The sequence below is a fragment of the Panthera uncia genome (genome assembly GCF_023721935.1).
Source record: "Panthera uncia isolate 11264 chromosome D3 unlocalized genomic scaffold, Puncia_PCG_1.0 HiC_scaffold_8, whole genome shotgun sequence".
In the NCBI taxonomy this organism is placed as follows: Eukaryota; Metazoa; Chordata; class Mammalia; order Carnivora; family Felidae; genus Panthera; species Panthera uncia.
Genome location: NW_026057586.1, coordinates 29,259,305 through 29,285,276, shown reverse-complemented (window position 1 = coordinate 29,285,276; position 25,972 = coordinate 29,259,305). Strand labels below are relative to the sequence as shown.

The 25,972-nt window shown below is 36.9% G+C and overlaps 1 pseudogene; it reads right to left on the bottom strand.

Annotated features, from left to right (window-relative positions):
- Nucleotides 1-2,846: 2,846 nt before the first annotated feature.
- On the bottom strand, nt 2,847-3,855 carry LOC125914308 (60S acidic ribosomal protein P0-like; annotated as a pseudogene).
- Between the last annotated feature and the right edge of the window lie 22,117 nt (nt 3,856-25,972).

The window sequence follows — 25,972 nt, the reverse complement described above, 5'->3', positions numbered from 1 at the left end:
ACTAAAGGCCAAAAGATGTTGAATTCTTTTTCTTTTTTTGAAGGCATTTCACTTATAAAATACCTACTATGTGTGTTGTGTGGTTAGAGACAGGGTATGTGCTGTTATGGAGTTTATTACTCAACCCTGTTTAGGTTTATAATCTTCTGGGAAGAAATGTTGCTGGCTCTTTGAGAGTCTCTTTTCTCCGATCTCTGGGGTCAAATTCAAGTTGGAAGTAATTCGGTAGTAACAAATACATTTATGTCAAGGCAGTAAGAAGGCAGAAGGGTCAAGTAAATTTGTCTGGAGGGTTTGAGAAAAATAATTCTTAATCTCTGTCTTCATTCAGCCCTAAGCCTATAAAATAGGAATTTCTCCAACACTTCCTACCCTCTGGGGTAATTTGTAGGGAAAAGTGCTGCTGTTACTCATTCCTTCACATGAAGAGAGTCAAATTTTGAACTGCAGAGCTGATGAGAACCTGAGGCTGATAATCAATGTTCTGTATTTCTCTGCATCAGTTAGCAGAGGTTGTGGATATTGCATTCTGCTCATGTTTAGGGGCAGGGGCAGCAAGAAGTTGCTTGACTCTGCAAAGGCAACTCTCCCTCTTGTGACTCCTAATAGCTACACTAGGAGTGTGGGGTTGGAGAAAGTCCCTATGTTGTGACTCGGATCAAACCATGCTCTGCAATCTGGTTTTATAAACAAAGACTATATAATCATTGTGACCTTTTTTTCTGGTGCATATGTCTCAATTTCTTCTAGGTACAGCTGGAAAAAAAATAATCTTACTAAAAACCCCATCTGAGAGATGCGGGCAGACTATTGCACTGGTAGAATTTGGGCTGGCAAATATTGAGAGTTAAGCTAGAAAGAAGCCATGTGGAGAGGTAGCTTGAGTCCAAGCACATAGGTTCAAGTAAGGAAAAATGAACAAGCACAAGGCAAATGATATGAGTAGTACCAGACTGGAGACTGGAAATCTAGGCTGGGTGTCCAGGGGATGGCAGCTCAGTCCTGGCATCAAGAGCATGAGCTGCCTGAGAAACATGAATTTTAAAGAATTGTGGCTGCGGCTAAAGCTTAAGACAGCATAAATGTTAAGTGACAGCCTAGAGGTGTGGGGAGCAATGGGGTGTGGAGAAGAGGCAAGATTCAAGAATGAAGCCCACATGACCATTTTTTTCTTGCTGTTCAGTAGTGGCTTAAATTTGGTTTCATATTTGCGATGATTTCTCTTTCTTAGCACCAACTTTTTTTTGTTCTCTTTTTCTTTTATTAGGTGTTTTTTTTTTTTTTAAAGACAGAGCAAGAGTTGACTGCCAGGTTCTAACACATTGCTAAAAGTTGTAGTTTGCTTTTTAAAATCTCCTAGAGCTAGACCAAAAGTGTTTTTTTTTTAATGTAATTTGTGTGTTTGCTTGTTTTGTGTGTATGAGTGAGAGTGAAAGTGGAAAAGCAATATTTTCCTAAAACAACCTAAGGGAAGAAATCACTGGATACAAATTATTGATTGCATGCCCCCCTAGTGGGCTTGTTATCCAATTGACAGTTTGTCCAAGATCACAAATTAATGCTGTATCTTCTAGGAGAAATATGATATTCATTCAATGTTGAGTAAATCCATATATTAAAGCCAAACATTGATAAATAATGTAGGCCAATAACCCCCAAAAAGGCATATTTCCATATTTCCTGGAAGGGTGACAGCATGCTACTATTTTTAATGGCTCTCTCTATTGCCATCTCATATGTGTGAATGATGTTTCAGTGGTTAAGGTTCTGATTTATTAATTAGAATGCAGTTTTCAGTGTGCTAATGTTACCCTGAGTTGAATGATAAGCACATATTTTAAATATGAGGTTTGGCAATTGCACAATATTTTAAGTTGAATTGGAATATGTAAAGGATGAAAATCTCTCAAAGGTATAGAGGATGCGGATCACTTCCCTGTGTACTGGCAGTTTAAAAACAAAATTAGCATTTGTTTTATCAAGAATGAAACAGAACAGGGTATTACTGTAAATGCAACTTGTTTTTTTCCTTTGCTTGGAGACCTTTCCCTCTCTTCTGCCCCCTCCACCCAACTAAAGCTCAGATATTTTGAAATATGTTACTTCTCTGTGTTCTCTCTGGGACAGCAGCATGCAAGGGTGTTCTCTATGTACACAAATCACTTTCTTATGTATCTTTTCTAAGGGAAACCTGCTATCTAACTCTTTCTTAATTGCTAATCTTTCTTATATCCTAGAAAAGTCGTCTATAGAGGCTACAAAGGCCAACCACTTTAAGTGTGTGTGTGTGTGTGTGTGTGTGTGTGTGTGTGTGTGTAAGTCCATAGTTATTTCAAGTCCAAAGTTTCTAGCCACCTTCCGTTTGTTTTTCATGGTTCCCCAAACCCTAACATGAGTCTCTCAGTTTGGTAACATAATACATTCAAAAATGGGAAAAGCCTGTAAGATAGGGGCTGACCCTGTTCCCAGGCACCAACTTCTAATGGAGTGCTTAAGTATGTGAATGGATTAGCTGCTAATTGGTTGTCCTTGAATTATTTGTACAATGGGAAAACATACTGTCTTATGTCAGTATGATATAAAAAATGAAGATAGGGGTGCCTGGGGTGGCCTAGGTGGTTAAGTGTCTGACTTCAGCTCAGGTCATGATCTCGCGGTCCATGGGTTCGAGCCCCACATCAGGCTCTGTATTGACAGATCAGAGCCAGGAGCTTGCTTCAGATTCTATGTCTTCCTCTCTCTCTCTGACCCTTCCCAGCTCATGCTCGCTTTCTCACTCTCTCTCTCTCTCAAAAAAAAAAATTTAAAAAGGATAGATTACTTTTTTTTTAAAGAGAAGTAAGCCTTTATTTCCTTGTTTCGCAAATAAAGTTGGCTGAATTGGTTGCTTTTGGTGATAAGTCAAAGAGACAAAATCCCATATCCTCATCTGATTTCTCTGACTCTTCCTTTGCTTCAACCTTGGCTGGGGCTGCGGTAGCAGCAGGTGCAGCACTGGTGGCAGTGGCCACGTGGCAGCAGCCACAAATGCAGATGGATCAGCCAAGAAGGCCTTGACCTTTTCAGCAAGTGGGAAGGTATGATCAGTCTCCACAGACAAAGCCAGGACCCGCTTGTATCCATTGATGATAGAATGGGGCACTGATGCAACAGTCAGGTAACCTATCTGCAGGCATAGGCGGGCAACATTGCGGACAACCTCCAGGAAGGGAGAATGCAGAGTCTCCTCTGTGATGTCAAGCACTTCAGGGTTGTAGATGCTGCCATTGTCAAACACCTGATGGATGATCAGCCCAAAGGAGAAGGGGGAGAGGTTCAGCATGTTCAACAGTGTGGCTTCGCTGGCTCCTACTTTGTCTCCAGTCTTAATCAGCTGCACATCACTCAGGATCTCAGTGGTGCCCCTGGAGATCTTAGTGGTGATGCCTAAATCCTGGAAGAAGGAAGTCTTCTCAGGCCCCAGACCAGTGTTCTTGGCTGGCACAGTGACTTCACATGGGGCTATGGCACCAGAATGGGTGGCAGCTGGCACCTTTTTAGCCAGGAGCATGTCCCTGATCTCAGCGGGGTCCTCCTTGGTGAACACAAAGCCCACATTTCCCCGGATGTGAGGCAACAGTTTCTCCAGACCTGGGTTGTTCTGTGGATGGCCTTGTGCATCATGGTGTTCTTGCCCATCAGCACGACAGCCTTCCCACGGAGGAAAATGCAGATCTGCTGCATCTGCTTGGAACCCACGTTGTCTGCTCCTACAGTGAAGCATTTTGGATAATCATCCACAAGTTGAATGATCTTAAGGAAGTAGTTGGACTTTCAGGTCGCCCTGTCTTCCCTGGGCATCACGGCGGTGCATCAGGGATTGCCATGCAGGGTTTAAAGACGATGTCACTCTCACAAGGATTCCTGGAGAGAGGAGGGCTAGGATAGATTACTTTTACTGTTTAGGTTTTATTCAAATGTTTTATTTATTTTTTCTTGCCTCTTAAGTTCTGAACAAAAGACAATAAGAAACATGAGTCCAGTCAAAAGTAGGAACATCCTAACTGCAGATTTGTAATGATTGGAATTGTGAAAATGGAGGTAACAATTCCTCCTTTGTACACACTGTAGGACAGTTGAAGAGCGCTTCTGTCTCCAAGCATGGGGATAGTCTTGATGCTTCCTGGGAGTTCCTTTTGTACTTTTCCTGCCAGTGTAGTTAAACGATCCCTCAGTCTCCATTCATGTGGAGGTTCGAATGAAGAACAACACAAACCACCTGACAATGGACATGGTCTTTGAAGAGAGCTCAAGATGTCTCTCTATAAGCCAGTCTTAAAACCACTCCTGCATCACTCCACCAGCTTACCATCACTCTTGGGTGAAAGAAAGGCAGATGATTTAAAGCAGCCACTCATTGTTGCTATTTTATCTTTGGTCTGTGTCATTTAGTAAATAGGTATTCACACATCTATGCCTCAGTATCCCTCAAGGCCAGTTCAGTGTCCTTCTCATTATAGCCATGAAGGTTTCTGAGGATAGTCCTGGGTTACCAATAGAAATTTACGTGTTCTTAGTATTTTCTATGTAAGTTATCAGAGGTATATATTACTATTTCCGATAATGTTAAATTTTTAAACAAGTTCCTATGCTCGAGTGAGCAATTATTTTCTATTTTGTACCAAATATATTTTAGGATGAGTACCTTTTATTTAAAAGCAGGGTATTCAGTTAAATATGTAACTGAATATATATATATATACACACACATATAAATGTGTGTGTATATGTATGTATACATACACATATATATTTCACATGTGCACATACAGACACAAAAAATTCAAATGTGTTTCTTACCCTAATACCAAGAGTCTCCACTTTGGTGTTTTCAGGAATCTGGGGAGTGAGTGCTTATGCCCAGCTCTTAGCTTTTGTAATAGTCAAGTATGCTTCAGTCTCTGAAATCTGGATATGCGTTCTTTTTAGTTTTTTGTAGCCTCCAAGCTGTCTTTCTTCTGTCTGCTCTATCTACACCCTACAAATTCACAAAATTTAGGAGGCAACGTTGCTCAAGACTTCTATCTTTGCATTGCAGGGTCATGAAGGGCTGGGGTCAGAATGTTATTTTTATTTTATTTTTAAAATTTTTTAACGTTTATTCATTTTTGAGAGAGAGAAAAAGAGAGCATGAGAAGGGGATGGGAAGAGACACACACACACACACACACACACACACACACAGAATCCAAAGCAGGATCCAGGCTCTGAGCTGTCAGCATAGAGCCTGAGATGCTTGAACCCACAAACTGTGAGATCATGACTTGAGTCAAAGTCAGAAGCCCAAACAACTGAGCCACCCAGGTGCCCCCAGAATATTCTTTTTAGCAGAGACTCAGAAAACACTTATTTCTCTTTAGATTTCAGGGCAGGAAAAACAAAAATGAAGGAAAGGACAGTGGCTCCTGTGTAGGACAAGGTCATCATCCAGGTCCACATGCTGCCTCCGTTTGTGAAACAGGCACTTGCTTGTGTCCCTGCCACCAACTTAATAGGTTATAGTGATAAAATATAATCTTTGAAGATTATAAGTTATTATTTGTATTGCTTTTATCATATTATCTGTGTTATCTACCGCTTATGCTAAAGAGCTCCCTCATATCTCCTTGTTCCTAAGGTTTTATTTCCTCATTTTCCCTAATGTCCTAACCTTTTATAACTGTCTAGCTATACCACCCCCATCTCTCATGGTTGATGACAATTTCAATTTCTTCTACTGAGACTCTGCTGGTCACAACAGGCTTCATTAAAATTTTGGGTATTCTGAAATACTATTTTACTTAAATTTTATATCAAGTTTGTTAACAGTATCACATTACATTGTTCATTGTGTATTTGTCCCAGCTCTGGAATGAGATTATAAGCAAGGCTGCATAGCATACTATTTTACTTTCTTCATCATCATAACTCTACACCAGAGTTCTAAGAGTGTGTCTACATTGAATCAAATCAAACCTATTTGTGCATGAGAATACAGGATTTATGATTAGGGAGGATAAATAGAATCAAAGACTTCCATTAATACATTAAATGTTGATATTATGCAAATAAGACTCTGTTATGTTTACTCAATGCGGACATACTACACATTGAAAATAACAAATAACCAAATATCACTGAGTGCCAAACTATGTGGCACAGACATTCAGTCCTCTAATTCTCCAAAAATTGAGGCTGCTGAGGAAGACTGTTCACTGAAGGAGGGAGCTTAAAACTTAAGGACTGGAAGATATTTTCTTTAGGTTCATGTGTAAATGGGCAACACCTTGCAGGCAGGTGTTTGCCTTAGAGATTCTTTTTTTTTAAATGTATTTATTTAAATTCAAGTTAGTTAATATACAGTGTAGTATTGGTTTCAGGAGTAGAACCCAGCGATTCATCACTTACATACAAGACCTACCAGCACTCATCCCAACAAGTGCCCTCCTTAATGCCCATTTCCCATTTGGCCCATCACCCACCCTCTTCCCTCCAGCAACCCTCAGTTTGTTCTCTGTCTTTAAGAGTCTCTTATGGTTTGCCTCCCCCTCTGTTTTTATCTTATCTTTCCTTCCCTTCCCCTATGTTCATCTGTTTTGTTTCTTAAATTTCACAGGAGTGAAATCATATTATATTTGTCTTTTTCTGACTTATTTCACTTAGCATAATTCCCTCTTGTTCCATCCATGTTGTTGCAAATGGCAAGGTTTCATTCTTTTTGATCACTGAGTAGTATTCCATAATTTGACTATTGTTGATAGTGCTGCTATAACCATTGGAGTGCACGTGCCTCTTCGAATTGGCATCTATGTATCCTTTGGATAAATACCTAGTAGTGTAATTTCTGGGTGATAGGGTGCCTTAGAGATTCTTAAAAGCCCTGTCCCTAACCTTTCCACATGAGGTACTATTTTGGGTTGTTGGAAGTCTTTATGATAGCAGTCAGAAAGTGGTATGAATACAAGTTGCTGGCAGAAAACAGTTTCCACATTCTTTTTTGTTCTGTGATTTCATATGTTTCACAGAAAGGGAAGGAATCATAATAGTTACACACTTGGGTGTTTGTGATAATCTGACTCCTGCTTAACCATATCCACAAATTACTGTATGTGATTAAAGGATAGAAATAGACACTAAATGCTTTGTATCTGGTAAAAGAGATAAATAAAGCACAGCATCTATCCTCCAAGGATTTCCAGCTTTTAACAGAGGCCCAAAGGCAAATAACAAATTAAAAGCAATACACATGCACACTCACATAGACATATAGGTAGTATGGATATAGTTATAAAGAATAGACCCAAGGGAAGAATAGTTAACTGTTAGAGAATGTTTCACATGGGAGTGAGGTATAGGTTGTGCTATGTGGAATAAATAGGTAACAAGGTAGACATTATGGAAAAGAGCAAGCACAAAGGCATTTGTTCTTTGACAAAATTGCTCAAAAAATTTTTTGAGCCCATGTTATATGTCAGAAACTTGCCTTTGTATTGGGGATATGACAGTGTGAACAACACAAGGTCATCATCCAGATGAAATATGTATTCTTGTGGGAAAGAAACAGAAAATAAACACAAATATATTTTACACCAGGGATAACAGTGGTGCCAGCAAAGGTCTATGATAGGATGTCTTTAGAGCAGGCAATGGGAGTAAGCCAACTAGGGTATATAGAAGAACCAACCAGGTAGAAGGAACAGCAAGGACAAATACCCAAAAGTAAACCTATCAGTCATTCATTTTTTTAACAGAAAAATAATTTAATTACATTTTGATTAAAAAATAAACATTTATACCTAATTATTATTTACATAAGTATCTTTAGGTAAATAATGTCTTTGCATATTATATCTTCATAAAAACTCAAACAAATTATAATATATCTGCATAGAAAAAATATCAAAACTGAACCTATTAATAAGTGTTATGTGCAATACTAGAAATGATGCACACATCCAACACATATAACAATGCAGTTATAATGTCTCTTTTTTATTGAAGTATAATTGGCATACAGTATTATATTTGCTTCAGGTGTACAACATACTAATTCAACTTTTATGTACATTGCGAAGTGATCACCACCATAAATGTAGCTACCATCTCTCACCACACAAATTTGTTACAATATTATTAACTATATTCTCTATGCTGTACATTGCATCCCCATGTCTTATTTTATAACTGGAAGTCTGTCCATTTTAAACCCCCTCACCCGAATTGCTTGTAGCAACCTCCAGATTATTTTCTGTATCTATGAGTCTTTTTCTGTTTTGTTTGTTCATTTGTTTTGTTTCTTAGATTCCACATAAGTGAAATCATATGGTGTTTATATTTTTCTGTCCAACTTAGTAAAATAACTCCTAGGTCCATTCATGTTGATATAAATGGCAAGATTGTGTTCTTTTTTTATGGATGACTAATGTTTTATCTAAAAACATACACATACATTTGATACACACACACACACACCACATTCAGCTATCAATGGACACTTAGGATGCTTCCATATTGTGTTTATTATAAACAGTGCTGCAATAAACATAGGGGTTCATATATCTTTTCAAATTAATGTTTTTGTTTTCTTCTAATAAACATCCAGAAGTGGAATATTAAATTGTATGACACTTCTATTTTTAATTTTTTTAAAAGAACTCCACAATGTTTTCCAGAGTGGCTATTCTAATTTACATTCTCAGCAACAGTGCACAAAGATTCCTTTTTCTCCATAGCCTTATCAACATTTGTTATTTCTTGTATTTTTGACACTAACAATTCTAACTGGTATGAAGTAATATCTCTTTGTAGTTTTGATTTACATTTCCCTGATGATTAGTGATGTTCAACATTTTTCATGGGTCCATTGGCCATCTGTGTGTTTTCTCTGAAGAAATACTTGTTCAGATTTTCTGCTCATTTTTTAAAGAATTGGATTGTTTTTTGATACTGAATTGTGTACATTCTTTATGTATTTTGTATATTAACTCCTTATTGGTTGTATCATTTGCAAATATTTTCTCCCATTCAGTAGATTGTCTTTTCATTTTGATGATGGTTTCCATTGCTATGAAAAAGGCATTTTTTTTTTTTTGTTTCATGCAGTCCTATTTGTTTACCTCTGTTTGTGTTGCCCCTGCCTGAGGAAACATCCAAATAATGTTGCTAAGAGTGATCACTAAGGGTGTACTGCCTATTTTCTACAAGTTTTATGGTTTCTGACCTTACATTTAAGTGTAACCCGTTTTGAGTTTATTTTTGTGGATGGTGTAAGAAAGCAATCCAGTTTCATTCTTTTGCATGTACTTGTCTAGTTTTACCAACACCATTTATTAAAAAACTCTTTCCCCCACCGTATAGTCTTGTTTCCTTCATTGAAGATTAATTGATTATATAAGGGTGGGTTTATTTCTGGATTCTACTTAGTTCCATTGATCTATGTGTCTATTTTTGTTTTAGTGCCATACTGTTTTGATTACTATAGCTTTGTAGTGTAGTTTGAAATCAGGAAACTTTAGATTGTTTTGGCTATTCAGGGTCTTTGTGGTTCCATACAAATTTTAGGGTTATTTGTTCTAGTTCTGTGAAAAATTCTATTAGTATTTTGACAGGGATTGCATTGAATCTGTACATCATTTTGGGTACTACAGATGTTTTAACAATATAAATATTTCCAATCCATGAGGTAGGTATACCTTTACATTTATTTATGTCATCTTCAATTTCTTTCATTAGCGTTTTATAGTTTTTATTTTTTATTTTTTTAAATGCTTTATTTATTTTTGAGAGAGAGAGAGAGAGAGAGAGAGAGAGAGAGAGGGAGACTGAGAGAGAGAGAGAGAGAGAGAGAGACAGAGCATGAATGGGGAAGGGCCAGAGAGAGGGAGACACAGAATCTGAAGCAGGCTCCAGGCTCCGAGCTGTCAGCACAGAGCCCAATGCGGGGCTCAAACTCACAAACTGTGAGATCATGACCTGAGCTGAAGTCGGACGCTCAACCGACTGAGCCACCCAGGCGCCGCCCCCCTTTTATTTAAATCGTTTTATAGTTTTTAGAGTACAAGTCTTTACCTCCTTGTTTAAATTTATTCCTAAGTATTTTATTCTCTTTGATGAAATTGTAAATGGATTATTGTCTTAAGTTCTCTTTCTGATAGTTCATTATTTGTGTATAAAAAATGCAACATACTTATGTGTATTGATTTTATATCCTACAACTTTACTGAATTAATTTATTATAATATTTGGGTGGATTCTTTAGGTTTTTCTACATATAATATCTGAAAATAACAAGAGTTTTTCTTCTTTTCCAATTTGGATATTTTTTTTTTTATTCTTTGATTGCTGTAGCTGTGACATCTAATACTATTTTGAATAAAATTGGTAAGAGTAGGCAATGTTGTTTCTGATCTGAAAGGAGAAGCTATTGGAATTTCACCTTTGAGTATAATGTTAGCTGTGGGTTTTTCTTATATGCTCTTTATTATATTGAGGTTTGTTTCCTCTATACTCACCTTGTTGAAAGTTGTTTTATTAAAAATTGATGTTGAATTCTATCACATGCTTTTTCTACATCTACTGAGATGATCATATGATTTTTATTCTTCTTTCACATCTTTGTATCACATTAATTGATTTGCAGGTATTGAATCATCCCTGCATCCCAAATGAATACCACTTGATTATGATGTGTGATCCTTTTAAAGCATTGTTGAATTTAGTTTGCCAATGGTTTGTTGAGGATTTTCCCGTCTTTGTTTATCAGGAATATTGGCCTATAGTTTTTATATGTGCATGATGTCTTTATCTGGTTTTGATATCAGGGTAATGTTGGCCTCATAAAATGAGTTTGGAAACATTTTTTCCTCTTCTTTTTTAAATGTTTGTAATATTTTGATAAGGATAGGTATTGACTTTTCTGTTTGTTTCTATGTGTTGGGTAGATCAGTTATGGGTCCTGATCTTGAAGGAGGTGCTTATGCTGAAGGTGTTCTGTGAGGCCTAGTAGTGCAATCTTCCCTAGTCACCTGAGCCAGGTGCCTCAAGGGTGTCCCCTGTAGGACAGGTGCAACCTTCCATTATGTTTGGGCCATGATCAGTGTTGACTCATTGGTGTGCAGGGCTGCTCCCATGTGGCTATTAGAACAGGCCATGACTGCTATGGGTGTACTGGTGAGTGGGACTGGCCCCCAACCTGTCTGGCTGAAAGGCTTGGCTGCCACAGCTATAAGCATGCTGGCGAGTGGGCACCTCTGGTGTGGCTGGCTGTGAGATCTATTATGACTACTGCAGATACTCTAGTATTTGAGGCTATATCCCTATGGTAGGGGCCACTTGAGGGGTTACTGGTGCCAGCTGAGGCTGCCCAATGGATGTGGCAGGGCAGGGTGCCACTTGGGAAGGATACCTGGCTGGGGTGGGTGGGTTGTGTTGGGTGAGTCCACAGGGAAACACTTGGTAGGTGTGAGCGGTGCTAGTAAGGTAGATGGAGACTGTCAAAAATTGCTCCCATCAGCACCAGCCAGCTAGGTAGAGAGTAAAAGAAATTGCATCAAGCCAGAATATCTATTCCCCAAGAAGGTTTCTACAGATCCCCGCCTCTCTGGACATGCCCTAAAATTAGTCAATAAATCTCCATCATGGATGGCCCAGGCACATTTCAAACTGCCATCTCTGTTGAGTCTCAGAGCAGGTGAGTTTGTGTGCAAGCCCTTCAAGAGCAGACTCTCAGTTTCTTATAGCCCTCTGTACCTCCTGGAGTTAAGCGCCACTGCTTTTTAAAGCCAGATGTTATGGAGGCTTATTTTCTCAGTGCAGGTCCCCAGGGTGGATGTGCCCAGCATGGGACTTGAACTCTTTGCTCCTCAGAAAGGACCTTCATGTTCATAATACCTTCCCATCATGGGTTGCCACACTGGATGTAGGTCCTGACTAGACTGTGTTTTGTCTCTCCTAATCATCTTGATGTGGCTTTTTTATATCCTTAGTTGTGTAAGATTGGTTCTGCTAAGTCTTCATTCTCAGAGACAGTTAATTCTATGTGTAGTTGCAGATTTTGGTGTGTCTATGTGAGGAGGCAAGCTTAGGATCTTCCTACTCTGTCATCCTAATCCCCCTCACTATAATCATTTTCAAGCAACAGCAAATAAGTAGGAGAGAATGATTGGAAAATGGAGATGAAATCCAGGATGGCAGGCAGGGGCAAGTTCTTATACCACAGTTTAGGCCTTTGTAAGAAAATTGGCTCTATGGTGAGATAAATGGGAAGATGTGATTATATATTGTGCATTATATTCAAACTGACCTCTCTTATTGTCAATCTGAGTAAAGGCTTTAGCAGAGATAAAAATATAATGGAGAGTTCAATTAGGCAAGGAAATACAAAAAAAAGAAAAAAGAAAAAAAAACATGGTGTGTGTGGAAAAACAAAGGCAATGGGACAAAGGCAATGAGGGAAGAACCATTGAAAGTCTTGATTTTGATGAATCTTGGGTGCTGTGCGAAAGAATTTGGACTTCTCTAAGCAGTGGGGATCACATATAGATTTTTAAGTCAGGATATGAAATGTTTCTCTGGGCACTTTGAAACATGACAGTGAGATCTTTGTGTTTTATGTATCAGTATCAGAGGCAAAGAGATAAGTTAGAAAGTGAATGCAGTAATCTAAAGTGATAAGAAGGGATTAAAGGAGTTTAGAAGAAGCAATGTGGCAGAAGAATCAGAGACTAACTTTAGAGCCATTTAAAAACTTGAATTTTTATTATTTAGTTATTGAATAAGAGTTTAAAGAGAGGGGACAATGGAATTCCATTTAGGAGTTACCTTAGAGATTTCTCTTCTCACATCTTCGTATCGTGTCCTTAAGCCTCAATATTTATATGTGTTTAAGAGTCTAATGATTTTTGCATTATTTTAGAGTAAATTAATATTCTGGGGGTCAGCAGCAGCTAACACAGAGTGATCACTGTTGTACTTATTAGAAGCATTTATACAGAAGAAAAAAGTTAGAATAATTGCTCACATGTATAAGAAGCTTTCTGCCTAACTTTCAAACTTCAGTACAGGCCTATTCTGATTATTTTTTGTCACATCTTAAAGCCAGCCTGGTATTACCCCTCCAGTTAGTTTCCTGTGCTATGTAGATGTTTCTCCTATAATCCTTTGGTTTGATGTATGAAGACACAGTTATTACTGCAGCGGGCTTTACTCACACCCCTTCCATCATAGTTATAGCTGCAACCTAACAGGAACTTCACTGGAAATGAATGTTAGAAATCATAATGGCATTTTGTTTCATGCAGTTTTATTTAGGGAAATGCTATTCGGGACATAAAACAAGGGGCTGCCCTAGAAAGAAATAAACAACTGAGCCCCATAATGTCATGATTTGCTGTCAAGAATATTGTTTCCTGGGAAGATTCTGATGATGTTTTTTGTTTTATATTTCATCCCATCTTCTTTAATTTTGTTTAAAAATTAATTTACAGCCTTCATTACCAAGTTAAAGATTACTGGGGTGATTAAAGTCTTCTATTTTATGTGTAAACAGAAGGAATCCTTATTATAGCATAAGGAATGATGCCAAAAGGATGACATCCTTTTTTTTCCCTCAATTGAAGTCATTTCAATTCAATGCATATTTACAGGGCATCTTCTATTTGTAAGACATGAATGGTCACTTTATAGATGCAATGAGTGATGAGCCACAGTTCTTCTTAATATTTTACAACTGAGATAAAACTTGTACAAAATATTACTATAATGAGAAAGGAGATGTATCAAGTACCATGAGACACAAACTGTTGTGAACAGGAAATGGCAAGGAAGAGATCACTTCTAGTTGTACAAATGGAAAAGAGGATGTGAATGTTACAGAAGAATAAGTGGTTGGCTCATGGTGTGCATTGTTAGAGAGTGGCTAAAGATGAAGATCAAAACACTGATAGCTGAAATTATGGAATCTGAGTCCTGAAACATTTAGCAAGTGGATGAAAGGAATTCCAGTTAGTAAGAACCAGATATGTAAAATACAAAAATATCACCACCGCATACTTGAGGATTAAAGGATATTGAGGAATGCAATGGATTCAGAGTGTGGAAAAGGGTAGTGGTATTGCATGGTGCTACAGAAGCCAGGACCACTCTTGGCAAGGTACTTTATATCCTCCTAAGGTGTGTGTATTTTATCAGTGAAGGGAGCCATTGAATGCTTTACAGAAGAGAATAGACTGGTGGCATGAGAGGGGAGATTGTCAGAGCAGAAGGTGGTGAAGAGATCAGGTTAGTGATAAATGACTGGTAAGAGATGACGGTAATAGGGGAATCAAAGGTAATATATTTTTGAGCTATTTCAGGAGTAAAATTAATAAGGTTCAGTAATTGCCTGGATATAGAAACCAAGGGTGAAAATGGACTTGAAGAGGATGGAGTCTATGGTTAGAAATTAGCAGTTGTTACTACTTAGGAGAGAAAATCCACTCTTAGTGAACTAAAGCCCATTCATTTGATTGGTTGATTCATAAAATAGCTGCTCTCATGCATTTTAATACATTTGCAAGTGCATATTTTAAAGAAATAATTCAAAGATATCTTAAGGCATATTTTCTCTTTATTCTGCCGCAAAATGTGGCATCAATGATGACAGGCTTTTAACATTCCTTCTTCCTTTTGGGGCTTAATAAGGTGTGCTGATGGGTGAAATTTATTTGCCTATCAACTTTATATCTCCAAAGCATTTCCTCCAGAAAGATAGACCAGAAACTCTTCTGAAAAATAACAAAAATTATTGGCCCTATGGATATTGAGATTCGAGGTCTTTGAGTGCTAAATTGCAAAATCATCACTATAATCAGCTGTTAGTGGCACTCTACAGTCAGTGTATTCATTAGATTGTTCTTGAGCTGCTCTGATTAATCAAAAAAGACATTGATTCCAATTCATCTTGGCTCATATGATTTAGGGTTAGTTGTATATTTTAATTAGTTGGTACTAATGCAAGGTTTTTAAAGTTTCTGTAGCTCATAAAGGAATTCTAATTTCTAATAGCACATTCAGTAGAAATAAAAATCAACCTTTCTATTATATAGCATCTTCACTTACTTTTTGTAAGAGAAGCAAAGCAATTTTCCCTAGTAGATTAGATTTTTCAGATGAATAAATTCCTCTTAATGTGTATCAGGAACAATCTCCTCCAATGCCATGGGATTCCTATTTATTTCACTTATTAAGTAATTGTGATTCCTTTAGTCTAAAGGTCCCTGCTCTTCTCTAAAAGATTGGCTTAGTCTCAGGAACCTGATTACTCACAAGGAACCCCTCCCTCTAGATGTTCAAGGTAGCTCCCTTGTTACACCAAAATTACATCTTAATAATGCTTGGTACTTTAGAATTTACAAAGCACTTTGAAATATCTTGTTTCAATGTTACTCTCTTAATATTCTCTCAACCCTATGATACAAAGCAAGTATCTATTACAGGAAAAGCATCTTTCTCAATAAGCTACTGAGGCAAAGAGCAATTTGAAAATTGAGACCCTTATATGAACGATATTGATTCAGAATAGAAAATGCCTTTTGTGTATGACTGTGAGGGAAATCTAAAAATCTATTTGGAAAGTAGGTCACATGAAGAACTAGGGAATGGGTCCTGAGTATCACCATTTGGGTTCAAATTCTGGCTTAGCCACTTACCAGTTGTATATCTTCTCAAGGCCCCCCTTTCCTCAACAGTATAATCATAGAATAACTGGATACATATAGAAAGCACTTAGAACAATGTTTCACACTCAATTTTACAGTCCTCCCAGCCCCAGGGGGACTTTTGTAATAGCAAAATTCATGGGTGTTCACAAAGGAGGCTTTGTTATATTGTCACAGGTCCTTCAAAACTAGTTCCTTGATAGCTCTGTCCTCACCAACTAATCCTTCTCTAAGATTTTCCTTGAAACCCTGCTGACTGGAAAGCTCTCTCCAGATGTGCCCAGTCTTAGCCTTGGGTGTCTATTCTGCTCTGAGAAATCAACTTTCCAAACTTCTCTTCTGTCTTCATCTGTTCATGCTACTAGAGGCTATTTCATCTCCTGGAATTCTTTGATGTTTGCACAGTAGTGGTTTATTCTACATACCTTTGCTTCTATCTATTCTACATGAAGATGACATACAGAAGTGAAAAACCACTAGATGAGCTAACACATCTTTCTTTTGCTCTTAAAATCTTATCTTCTTAAATGTAGTTTTCTGATTGGCTGCAAGATGCTGCAATGTTTGTTCTTTTTAACTTGAAATATTGAACTGGTCATATGCCTTTCATAATACAAGTAACTGACTAATTAAATGTCCTTGTTCTTATATATTCTTGTAAAGGGGCTTTAGATAAATTTAAATACATATGATATTCTGGATAGTTCTGGAACTTTACGGCATCTTCTGGTGCCTAGAGTTTAAGCAAATGGAGACTTTTCCCCTGTTGGCTGGAGATGGAAGGGGCTGAGTGCGTGGACTTTTTGGAGGAGAGATAGGAACAGTAAAGAGAATGGCAAGGAACATGTGGCATCTGTTCCTCTTCTCAGTCTGAGTGACTTTGAGTTCTTATGGCAAGAAGGATGATAGCAATAGCTATGATCGTAAAAGATTGTAAAGTTCTGCCACAAGCAGCGCTACCGTAGGGACCCAAAAAGTTTTAACACAGACTTTAAGAGAAGACATTCTAACACACATCTCTGCCACTCAAACATATACAGTCACTGACCTGAGTGGAGAGCTGGCACCCTGAATATTCAAGGACACACCAAAAGAGAAACAGGTACTTATTCCAAAAACTCACCCAAGATAAAAGATATTGGAGAGTGTGAATCTTTTTCTTTCTTGCTGAAGTCATTTGCAACCAGTCTTTCTTTTACCTTTTCTTTGTCATACTAACTTAGATTTACAAAAGAATTGCGAAGATAGTACAGTTTCCCTATACTCTTCACTCAGCTTCCTGTATGTATGTGTGTATGTGTTGGTATTTGTGTTCATGAATTTATGCTGATGTCTCTGATTCTATTCCAGCACTGCAAACTTCATTCTGTTTTTTTTTATCCCTTGCTTATTTGTAACTTCTTTCTCTGACAGAGCCCTGACTCTTATCATCTGTAATTTAATTATTTTTCAACATTAGTGTGTGTATATATATTATATACTAACAATATATTAAATGTTATATTGAATAGATTATATTTAAATATAATTTAATTAAATATAATTAAAAATAATTAAATATATTAATATATTATATATTAAAATATCTAAAGCTATAGCTTTAGATATTTTAATCTGTACCCTAGTGAGAAACACATTTGCCAATTAGGATATAATGTGCATATGTTCAGTCATTTCGGTCTCTAGCCAGTTTCTAGCAAAATATCAGCTCCTTTTTGTTTACCCTTTCAGTTAGGTTATGTCATCCATTGATAATAAAGATAGATTTTGTCACAGTGTACGTATCCATCCTGGAATTCCCATAGCATTCTAGGGGCTGCTGTTCTAACAGTAAAGTTCACTCTATGGGGTGTAGATGGTATGTGGGATTTGATAAATGTATAGTCATATATTCAAATCATATTAACATAGAGACTATTTTTATCACTATAAAAGTTTCCTGTGTAGCCTCTTTGTAGTCAACTTTTCCTAATATTTGGCAACTACTGATTTGTTTTCTATGTCAATAGTTTCCCCTTTTCCGGATTATCACGAGGGTGTATTCATGTAATATGTATAATTTTAAGTCTTTTTCAGTTAGCAAAGTGTGTTTAAAATCCATAATTGTTTGTTGCTAAATAGCATTCTATACTATGGATATGCCACAGTTTATCCATTCACCTTTGAAGAACATCTTGGCAGTTTCTAGTTTGGAGATAAATTAAGTGCTTTAAACATTTACATACAAGTTTTTTCATGAGCACAAGTATTCGATTCCCTTAGGCAAACATCTAGAGGTATCATTACTGAGTCCTATGTAAGTGTATCTTTAACTTGTAAGAAACTGGTAAAAGGTTTTCCAAAGTGGCTACACCATTTCTGTCGACACTAGCAATGAAAAAAGAGTTCCTGTTGCTGTGTATTCTTACTGTTTGGTATTGACAGCTTTTGTCTGTCTATTTTACCAGATACATAGTGGTTTCTCATTGTGGTGGTAATTTGAATTTGCCTAATGACTAAATACTGAGCATCTTTTTATGTTTCTTTTACATTCATATATATTTCTTAAAGTATCTGCTCAGATCTCTCTCCCTTTTTATCGTTTTGTTATTAAAATTGGATTATTCCTCATATATTCTAGAGACAAATCCTTAATATTCTTGTCAGTGTGTGGCTTGTCTTTTTATTCTCTTAACAGTGTGTTTTGTAGATCAGAACCTTTTAATTTTGAAAAAGCTCAATCTATAATTATTATTTACTTTATCAATTATGTTTTTGATGTCATATTTAAAAATGTATTGCCAACCTCAAAGTCCTACAGATTTGTCCTATATTTTCTTCTAGAAGTTTTATGGTTTTAAATTAAGGAAATCTCATGCATTTTTGGTGGGAATGCAAACTGGTGGAGCCACTGTGGAAGACAGTATGAAGTTTCCAAAAAAAAAAAAAAAGAACTACCCTAGAATCCAGAATTACAGTACTATTTACAAGAATAAAAAACAAACAAACAGTAATTCAAAGGGATCCATGTATCCCTTTGTTTATAGCAGCATTATTTACAATAACCAAATTATGGAAGCATCTCAGTGTCCACTGATAGATGAATGGATAAAGAAGATAGTGTGTATTATATATATATATATGTATATGTATGTAGTATATGCATCTTTATATAAAGATGTCATATATATATGTATATATGTATACATATATATATAAAGAAGATGTCATGTGTGTGTGTGTGTGTGTGTATATATATATATATATATACATATAAAGAAGATGTCATATATATGTATAATGGAGTATTATTCAGCCATAAAAAAGAATGAAATTTCCCATTGGCAACAACATCATGGATAGAGCTAGAGAGTATAATGCTAAGTGATATAGGTCAGTTAGAAAAAGACAAATATCATATGATTTCACTCATGTAGAATTTAAGAAATAAAATGAACAAAGGGAAAAAAAAGAGACAAACCCAGAAGCAAACTCTTAATTATAGAGAACAAACTGATGGTTATCAGAGGAGAAGTGGCAAAGGGTTGAGTGAAATAGATGATGGGGTTTAAAGAGTACACTTAATATGATGAGCACTAAGTAATGTACATAATTGTTGAATCACTATATTTTACACCTGAAACTAATATAACATTGTATGCTAACTATACTGGAATTAAGATTAAAAACTTAAATTTTACAGTTAGATCTATTAATTTCAGTTATTTTTTATGAAGATGTTCTGTTTGTTTTTACATAAAGCTATCCAATTGTTTTAGCACCATTTATTGAAAGATATTGCTACATTGAATTGCCTTTTCTTTATCAAACTTTAATTACATTTATATGGGTCTTTCTGCACTCTCTATTGTTTTCTATTTCTATCCTTTCAGCAATCCCATGTCATCTTGATTATTGTAAATTTATAGCAATTCTTGAAATTGGCACTGTGCCTTCTTGAACATTTTACTTCTTCAGAACTGTTTTTGGCTATAATAGTTCTATTTCTCCATATAAATTTTAGAATTAGCTTATTGATATCTACAAAATTAATGCTGACATTCTGATTAGGATTGCATTGAATCCATAAAAAAAAACCTGGGAAATTAATAATACTGAATCTTCCAAAGCACAAACGGGGTATATCTTTCCATTTATTTTTATCTGCTTTGTTTTCTCACTGTTTTACATTTTTCAATATTGAGAACTTGAACATATCTTGTTATATTTATACTTAGTCATTTCAGGCATCGTGTTATAAGTGGTTCAGTTTAATTTCAGTTTCCAATCATTTAAATTAATACATAAAAACAATATTGATTTTTGTGTATTTACTTTGTATCCCACAACCTTCAAAGTTTCTATAAACTTCAAAATAAAATAGCCAGTTAATCAGCAGAATGAGTTTATTTGGAAATAGCAGATGAATAGCAATTGGAGAGATGCAAACTACAGTGAACCACAGGCAAGCCTGGACAACAAAGGAGAGGGGCTTGATTTAGAGTGGAAAGGAGGGAACTGGGGGATACTTGCAAAGGAAAGTCAATTGGAGGAGAGCAAGAGTTCAGGGTTGTGGCAACTTCTCATTGGCTGAATTGCAGTGGTTCTCATTGTCTGGGTTGTTACTGGGCAAAGAATAAAAAACAAAAAACAAACAAAAAGACCTTCCTCTTGCTGGGGTGAAAACAAAACAAAAATTAAGCTTATTCCTGTTGGGAAATACAGGGTACACTTCTTGCTACCAGGGTCTGCAAATGACAGTGAGTGGTAATATGTGACAGCTCCTTCTTCAGAGCTTCTTGACTCCATTTTAAATGAGGTGTGTTTTATTCACTTTCACATTTCCCCCTTTTGTTCAAGGTTTTTACCCCAAAGCACCACTGATCAAAAGTCAAGTTTTCTACATTTAGTGGTTTCATCCCTTGATGTTAGGAAGGAATTTTCCTGGTTGTCATGTCCCAGGTGAGAGGGGAAAATGCACAGACTGGAAACCATGGAGGCCACATTTGGTTATGGAAATGTAGGAGGGAGAACTGTCAGGCATTTCCCACCTACAGTCTGTATCTTAACAGAGTTGTAAGCATTGGAGGTTTTGAAGCACTGAGCTAGCATCTCCCTATTGGGCACATCACTTATGCAGAGATTTGGCAGGAAATAGCTACAACACTTAAAAATAATTATGCAAAGCAGAATAAAAAGCAATATAAGAAATACAGTTTGTACAATGGTTCTAAACCAGAGCCCATACCTGAAGGTAACTAGCTAAAGAAATCAAAGGACACGGATTGTTAGATGAAATTTGTTATAGCCAATATGCTTATTCCCTAATCTTATGTAACTGGGTTTCTACTTCCCTAGAGGAATTCATCCATGTTCAAGAGGTGGTATTGGCTATTGCACAAATTTCTGCTTGCTCAACAAGTAGGTAACCAAAGGCTATGCAATTGTCCAAAACTACTGTAGTCAATGAGTCAAGTGATTATTGTAGGTTGTAATGCCTTGACTGTGGTATCAGCTAGCTTTCCTAATGTTGGGAGAATTCCTGATCATACATATATTGGCACTTACAACAACCCAAGGGAGAAAGCCTCTTTGTGGAGGCAAACCCAAAATCATGTATTCCTCTACAAGCGGTCATGGAAGTTTAATGGTGTAGACCAATGGGTGGCTTCTAATTTGTTATGGATGTTAACAGGGACAGTAAATGTCCCAATAAACATTAACCTCCAATTCACCAGACATTTTCATATTCATATGCCCATGGGAGATTCTGCATACTGAAGACAAAAATTAAACCAGATGGAGAGCAGAGGACTCCAGCTAAGTTCTGGTTATTGATTGATTAGCTGTAATTTCCCAAATGACCCTTTCAAGCCAGGGCTCAACCATTCTGTGAGAGACCATCTTATTCTAAAGGGATCTTGTCTAAAGGTCTTATAGACAGGAGTTAGCCCATTTGTATTTTCCTTGAGTGCAGGGAGACAGATCACATTTAGAGAAGAATCATAAGGGAGCAAAAATTGTATGATTAGCACAGTTGGAAATGTTTAGCTGAGTTGGTATGGTTATGATTTGGTAAAGGTTAAAACAAGGTAGAAGGACATCTTACCATAATATCCTAACAGAGTAGGTAACATTCATCAACTTACAGGCATGATCAACAGTGCCATTTAGGATTAAGGAGAATTGGTTACAGGTAAAAACAAGAGGTATTCAACACTGTGAACAGATCAGAGTTTCTGGTGACAGACCCAGCAGTTATAAAGGTTTCCCCTGTTTGAAATAAATTGCAAAATTTTGTTAAGAACATTGTCTTTCCAAGAAAAAGAGGGAGAAAATAAGGTAAGAAACAACAGCAAGAAAAAGGCATATAGGCCTGATCCAGTCATCCTAGGAAAGCTGTCTCCTCCAGCTGTTGTCTGCTTCAACTCCTGGAAATCTTTACTTTCAGGTCACCAGTTAGGATGCAGGTCCAGTCAGGGTCTAGTGCTTTCTTTAGATGTAACACATGAAATCGGAGTATAGTCTGTAGATTTTGGAAACACAAGCATTGGCTACCTGATAGGGCCTTTCCAGTGAGGTTGAAGAAAATCATTTTAAGAGGTCTTTTCCAATAGTTGGTATCTCTGGTTTGCAAGGAGTGAGGCTTAAGGTCTTCATCTCTCAGGAGCAGACTGTGGAAAGATTGCTCTACTAAAGCATGGTGATTTGTAATAGACATTATTAGACCTTTGTAATTTGAAGTATATCTCCCTTTACCAGCCATGAATCAAAAGAAGCTGGAGCTAGATGCATCAGACCCAGTAATTCCTTCAAAGGCTGAGATTTTATGGGTCTCAAATTTAGAAGAGATAAATTTGAAGAGATTTAGAAGAGGTAATGGCAGTGGTTTGGACAAAAATTCTACAAATTTTGACAATTGAATTTTTTTTCTTTTTAAATTTATTTATCTAAATTAAAGTTAGTTAACATACAGTGTAGTATTGGTTTCAGGGGGAGAACTTAGTAATTCATCACTTACATATAACATCCAGTACCCGTTCCAAGTGCCCTCCTTAATGTCTATCATCCATTTAGCCCATCCCAGCAACCCTCAGTTTGCTCCCTGTCTTTAAGACTCTCTTATGGTTTGCCTCACCCTGTTTTTGTCTTATTTTTCCTTCCTTTTCCCTATTTTCATCGGTTTTGTTTCTTAAATTCCACATGAATGAAATCATATGATATTTGTCTTTCTTTGACTGACTTATTTCGCTTAGCATAATACACTCTTTCCATCCACGTTGTTGCAAATGGCAAGATTTCATTCTTTCTGATCTCTGAGTAATATTCCATTGTATGTATATACCACATCTTCTTTATATATTCATCAGCCAATGGACATTTGGGCTCTTTTCATATTTTGGCTATTGTTGATAGTGCTACTATAAACATTGGGGTGCATGCACCCCTTTGAATCAGCATTTTTGTATCCTTTGGATACAACGGATGGATATCTAGTAGTGCAATTGCTGGATCATAGAGTAGCTCTATTTTTAATTATTTGAGGAAACTCCATCCTGTTTTCCAGAGTGACTGCCCCAGTTTGCATCCCCACCAATTGAATCTTAATGATATTATTAGTGAATTTGACCACCCCTTAGAATTGAGGGTAGGTACTAAGCATAATGAAAGTGTTGTAGAACCAACAGCACAAATATGTCAAAGCACATGACTAGTGAAGTGAATTTCCCAGTCACTATGAAATTTAAAGGGGTTTCCCCAGGTAGGGATAGTTTTTTCTAATAGAATTTTTGCTACAGAAGAGACAGCAACTTGCCTACAAGAGAAAGATCCAGTACAATGAGAAAACATGTAACCCATCACCAAAACATGTTTATATCCATGAGATGGGGGTTGCTGTATGGAATCCATTTCTCAAACCTCAAATGTTCCATTGGGCAATTTAAAGTAATTTGGAATAGTACAGACAAGTTTTACTGAATTTTATTTTGGGCAGATGGAGCAAGCAAAGTAGACACTTTTTGTGGTCCTATTGATATTTAACCACCAGTATTGATTCATAAAGCTTATTTTGTGAATAGGCCAATGATTCAATGCATATATGGGAATCATTAATGGGAATTTCAAAATCTGGCAGGACTGGATTGTTATTTGGCCCAAACCAGAGTTCTCTCTTTTGATCATACTGACAATTATTATATTTTTAATGTTTTTCCTTTTCTGTGGCCAATTGTTGGGCATTTCTAGTCAGTATTTCTAGATTATCATTTGGGGGAAAATCCCAATGGACTATGACAGAAATTTGGTCTTGGTTTCTTTCAAAGCATCATTCTTGGCAAAAATATCAGTAAGTTTGGTTACCTTCAGTCTTTGGGGAGTCAAGCTTGGAATTTCCAGGAACCTTAAAAATAGCCAAAGTGGCTGGTAGTAGTATGACATCTAATAAATTTTGCAGGTAAGAGCCATTTTTAGTCACCCTCCCCCCAGTGGAAGTAAAGAAACCTTGATATTTACATAGTATTCTAAAGTCATGAGCTACTTCAAAGTCTTAGTATAAATGTTTGTGATTTTGTCCTTAGCTAGAGTACAAGCTGAGTGAGTGCATATAACAGTATGTTGGACTGAGTCAGCCAAAGACAAAGGTACAACCTCAACAATGTCATGAGGAGTTACAATAGCATAGAATACCTGGCATGATAGTTACCACTTTCACCCCTTAAATAAGAACCATTAGTAAGCCATGTGAAGTCAGTATTATCCAAGTGAGTTTCCTGTAAGTCATCATGGGGAGTTAGCCAAAAGGTGAACTGTCAAAGTCAACAGGCATAAGGGGTGTCATCCATAAAGGAGGGAAGAAGTATGGCATGGTTAAGATTATCACAGTGAGAAAGAGTTAGATGAGAGACAGTTACCAGAAGCATTTAATAGGAGATGTGGTGGCTGTCTAAAAGATGTTGAGTATGATAAGAATTCAGTAGAGCTTCTGTATGGGGAACAAAGATTGTTCAAGGAGATCCAATGATTACTCTCTTGGTGGCCTTAACCAAAAGGACAGTGGAAAGAATGGTTCTGAGGCAAGGGAAGTATCTTTGTGCCGCAGGGTCTAGCTTTTGGCTATAATACCCTATGGAGGTGATGATAGTCCCCATGTTTTTTGATGAGTACTCCAAGGGCATATCCTTTCTCATATACAAAAAGGAAAATGAGAAGTTGATTATTGGAATTTCCAAGGGCAGAGAGATTTCTTAAGTTTTCATTTAAGGCCTTAAAGGCTAGGTCATCCTGATCTTCCCAAATATAAAGTTAGTTTTTTAAGTAAAACATATAGGTGTTGGGCCATAAGAGAAGTTTGGAATCTAATTTCAGCAGTATCTGCTGGTCTGAAAAAACCTTATAACTGACATTTAGTTTTGGGTTTGGGGAAGTTTAGAATGTCATTAAGTCTATCTGGGTCTAAACATAGCTCTAGAGATTTTTTAGGATTATCCCAATCGGCAGCCTTCATTCATTCAGTGCTGGGCCTAATCTTCACTGAAATATATGAACTAGCTGATATGTCAGAGAAACCAGGCTAAGTTTGAATGACTATATTAAATTCCTCAGCAAATCTGTAGGGAATCTTTGATTATTTGGGAAAATATTTACCTATAGTTCCTGGTTCAGCTTTCGTCCAGGACATATAAGAAATTAGGGGATTAACATTAGGATCCTCAAAGGGTCTGACTTTAAAGAGGCAAGTTTTAAGAGGTTCAAGGTAAGAGAGAGTAGGGAGAAATTCAGAGAAAATGGGGGATTTAATGAGGGTTAGAATGAGGAAGCAGAGGTTATAGAGGAAGTGGATCAACACAGAAAGCAAAGGGGAAGATGGTGCCAGTGGTGAAGCCCTGGCATAAGATGGCTGCCACACACCTGGAGACAATGGAGACAAAACAGAAACAAAAGACAAGCAAGATGGCACTGAGACATAGAGGATAAAGGAGAGGAGAAAGGGGCCTCAGAAGCTTTCTTATTTTTTTCAATTGTTTAGTTTAGAAATGGCATTTTGTAAAGAGACAACTTTAGAATTAAGCAAAGTTTGGAGCTGCAGCTTTCTAATTTAGTTCTGAGAAAGACAAGTGAGGTCAAAAGTTCCCCATAATGACAATTGGAGTTCTAAATTATTTTTTGGTTAGGATGGTTAATTTAGTTAAAAAATGTCATGAGGAGGGAACATAGTTTTTAAAAAACAAAACTAGCCAGAATTCTGGAAGAAGGGTACTCCTGATAGAATTTAGAGGATT